The sequence below is a fragment of the Drosophila elegans genome, unplaced genomic scaffold (assembly GCF_018152505.1).
Source record: "Drosophila elegans isolate 14027-0461.03 unplaced genomic scaffold, ASM1815250v1 contig_208, whole genome shotgun sequence".
In the NCBI taxonomy this organism is placed as follows: domain Eukaryota; kingdom Metazoa; phylum Arthropoda; class Insecta; order Diptera; family Drosophilidae; genus Drosophila; species Drosophila elegans.
Window position 1 is genome coordinate 4,173,827 of NW_024545578.1, and position 4,549 is coordinate 4,178,375.

Below are 4,549 nucleotides of genomic sequence, written 5' to 3' on the forward strand. Positions count from 1 at the left end.
TTCAGCCCTCATATATGTTAGAAAGTTAAATTTATTGCATTGTAAAAACGTGGCTTAAACTTCAAATTATGTAACTTTAATTGAAATAAATTTAAATAATAAAAATTATTGTTATATCGTTAGGAAGTAACAAAGCAAACTAAATAAATATTTTATTTGACGTATCTATAAAATAATTGAATTTGATTTTTAATCCTTAAATTGAAATTTTAAAATTCTTCAAAATTTCCTTATGAATAATTTTGTTTGAAAGGGCATTTTATAAATCCTAAAATTGAATTTGTTGTTCCTTATATTTCATTATAAAGAAATTTGTTTTAAAAAGTCTGTTAAATAATATAAATCCTTAAACAAATTGAATATTTTTGGGAAAACAAGTAGAGAAACACCGGAACTGAACTGGGTGTCAGAGAAACCCAGCGAAATGCAAATTTATTTAGAACGATAAAGTGGAAGCGAAACTTGACGGGCCAATTGAGTATGGCAATGGGAACGGAATTGAAAAATTGATTGAGAATGAAGGCCAATAATAATGGACAAGTAATGAGACTGTCCGCAACAGCCAACGGATCGTGGGAGGCTAACAAAAGGAGCAAACTGCCCAAGAAGGCCAAGAAGCCAAGGCATGCTCGAAATTTATCTATTGGATTAAGGTCTCTTTTGTGGACGTCATTATGGCCAATGCCAAAGACAAATTGGAAATTTATTGTTATTGGCGGGCGGAAGGAAGGAAGCGTAGCGTAGCATAGCAAGGATAACAGACCAGCGAATATGCATAATAAAAATGTCAATCAATGAACTGCAACGACCCGAAAGGAGTCCTCTCTGCCCGGGTCAGTAGTGCTGGGCACGATAATTGAACATAAACATTGCATTCAAGTAGTAATTGTTGAAATTATTGTGCATCCTAATCCCGAACGAACGAACCAAAACCAAGACCAAGACCAAAGCCGAAACGAACGCTGGACAACGAGGCATTGGGTCTCTGTGGTCAATGCAGCAGCAAAACACCAGTGTTCCAGCACCGAAAATAAGCATTTAGTCCAAAAAACCCAGGCCGAGTTAAAAAGGACATTTGTATGTATTCCGGTGCCCTTTTGGAATGGTTCCCAGGACATCTCTGCCGCACACTGCCATTTCTGGCAGCCAAAAGGAGCCAGCAGCAAAGACAAACACAAATGTTGATGCCCGCATTTCTCCCAGGCGCTGAGACAAAAGAAGGCCAAAAAAGGAGCAGGGTAAACAACAATTCCAATGGCCAAATCCAAATTGGCTCTGACTTGGAGTAAGTCATCAGATTGAATAAATAAATAGAGCTTGCTTTGGATAAGAATAGCAGATAATGGCCAAGAAAGAGGTCTTCAATACACACAAAATATAATGGATACGTGAACAAGCCTTTTAAGTAAAGTGATGGGAATATATTGATACTTAAAATCAATCGCAATTTGCAATGTCTTAGATTTTATGTTGAAAACATTGTAGTATTTTAAAACCTAGCTACTTAAAGATGAAATCATAAATTAACTTGCTTTAGACATAAACTTCAATTAGTTCAAATACATTTGCAAGAAGCACCAAACTTGTTGAAAAGAAAGTTAACCAATTTAAACCCTTCATATAAATCGCAACGTCCACACTTAAGCTGCCTCCCATTTGGATTTAATTTGAGTGTTCTGAACTGAACTCCGAAATTGGCAAGCGCCATAGAACAAACAAAAAAAAAAAAAAAATAGAGGGGGAATAAAAACCGCATTCGGTTGAACTCTTTATTTTCTTCTCACCAACCATGTTAAACCTAAGCCCCACTCACAGTCGTTGAAGCACTTGACCACTGGACTCTCGCGAAACTCGTGGCGCTAATCAGTTTAAAGGGCGCTTGTCCACTCTGGCAATGCTTTGGTTTTAATTACGCGGCAAAAGTTGGACCGCATTCGCATCCGCATCCGCATCATCCACAACTTCATCCCCTCATTCCCGTTGCCACCTCATCGCCAACTTTGCAATCTGGCATTTTTTTGCTGCAGCATCTCTCGCTGGGATTCCCAGTTAGTTAAAGTGCTGGCAACACATTAAAACTGCAATTCATCCGCAGCCGCAGAGGCCACACATGGCAGGATTGGGGATGGCGAGGGGATGGGGATTAGGATGGCGAACTCGAGGACGGACTACAGCTCAGCTCAGCGGGGGCTTGCAGCACTAATGAACATTTTATTACAAAAGTTTGCACTGGATGAGGAGCGAAAACTTCTGTGCAAGTTGCACATCTTTTTTATAGCATCCCGGGCAGAAGTTTGCCCAATTTGAAATATTATTATGCCAAGTGGCCAACTGGAGTTCGTAGGCCAAGCCAACGCCATCCACCAGGCATCGCAATGCACTTGTGCGACTTCAAATCCAGCTGGGAATGCCACTCAACCCTTTTCGGGCGGAGGTGTTGTCTGGCGGGTGTCTGCTGCGACCCGTCTGCCCACGTGACACCCACGTGAAACCCAATCCCGTGCAGCTCGGATATTTGCTCAGCGGAACTCAGTCCAGTCAGCTCTGTAATTCCGTTTTAATTTGCACGCCCGGCGTGAAGTGACTTTGCCTGCTGGCCAAAAGGAAATTTAAGCCCCAGACGAGAGTCACCCCCAAGGAAAAAGAGGGGTTCCATTCTGACCTTGTTTGCCCCGAGCAGAGTTCGGTTTCCGCTCCCACTCAACGGTTTAATTACGGATTCGAGCAAACATTGCAACCGAAAAAGTGTTTGGTCAGAAAAAGGAAGCGAGGGTAATCTTACCACTCAAATGGAGAAGAAGGGGTTGTAGGTTAAGGGTCAATGCGTTTCAGTTTCTAATTATGATTATTTTAATTGTCCTGACTTCAGCACTATACGAAAAGGGGGGTAAATAATGTGTGTGTGTTTTCTTGGGATTTTAATGAAAACGTTTTAGTTGCATTAGATAAGTTTTTTTTCTAAAAGGACATTAAGAGGATAATAAAACCAACCCCGCAAGAGAGTTGTTATGTTTGTGGAAAAAAGGGTAATGACTTTAAGGGTTTTGGAAACTATGTTTAAAACCAAAAAGTTAATTTACCCTTTGAAGCCCATTGATTTTATTCAATTTGGCCATCAAAGGGTTAAATACTAAAAATTCTGTTAATACTAAATATTATAAAAATGCTTTTGAAAGTTTATAGAAAATATTTTCTAGTACTTATGTTCTTAACATGAATTTGAGTTTATATGATCGCCAGGATTATGATTTTGAAGATAATTAAACCTAATCTGCTAGGAAATACTTAAGTTTGTGGAAAAAAATTAAGAGTTTAGGAGCTTTGGACACTTAGTATAAAATCCACAAATTACTGAACTCTTAAATCTATTTTACACAAATATTTTATAAAACTTATATTGAATTTGAGTCTATATGATCGCCTGGAATGAAAACATTCCTTACAACTTTCAAACATATATCAAAATTTTAAACTTTTCTTGTTTTTTTTTTAAATAAGAAAATGTTCTTAATTCCTAACGATCTTTTAATGCACCTCAAAAAAAGTTTTTCTACCATAAAAAGTGTTATTTTTTTTAATTCTTTCAATTACTTCATCAATTGCTTTGGCATATTCGCCATAAAAAGCTACACCTGTTGGTCTGTCTGTCAGTTTGGGGGCTTAAAAGCCCACTTACCAGAGCGTACTACGCTTCACGAGTAAAAGTCCCTTTGGCCCGACATACGGGGCACTGCCATTGATGGATTATGCTGTCAATCTCTGGTAAATTGCTCCTGCAGCTTAAGCCTCCCCTTTTCCCGCCTGTGGCACGTGCTTCTCCTTGCCCCTTGCCACCGTCGCTTATCGCTCCCTCAGAACCCCCTTTTCTTCTTCTCTCTTCGGGACTCGACAAGTCATCACTTGGGGGCTTAAAACCCCATGAGGGAGAAGCAGGAGGAGGAGGAGGAGCAGGTGAAGGCCTTTCCAGTCCGCTCTGTCGGCATTCATTACAAGGAGCAGGCGGCTAATTGAAAGCTGCACTCGACCCAGCTTCGAAAAACGCTCGGGGAGGAAACCAAAACCAAAACCGAAACCGAAACCGAATCTGAACCGCTTTTGGGCAGCTGCGAAGTTATGTAAAAGGGGGGTCTTGCCCCCACTGTCGCTTTTGTCGCTGTTGCTGCTGCTGCTGTTGGCCCCCCAAAAATAAGCAGAGATGGATATTGAAGCGAGGCAGCTGTCGATTATTGACACTGCGGTTATGAGGAGGTATGGTACAGTGCCCAAGGTGGAAAACAGTGGGAGGAGAGCTTGGAATTGGACACGGAGAAAATTGGTTTCTAAGTTTCTCGTATTTTGTAAAATGTTGAAATTATGTGCTTTACTAAGTTGTTTCCATTTTGTAATTAGTTATTATAGTTAAAGTCTGCAATTTAATTTATTACAAACTGGGTTTAAATACTTTGAATTAAACGTTCTCATAAGTTGTAACTCAAAGTCTGTTCTTAATCCTTGCATTTCCTAAACACAAAAATAGGAATTATAAGCGCTCCCAAGAAACGTTGTAATA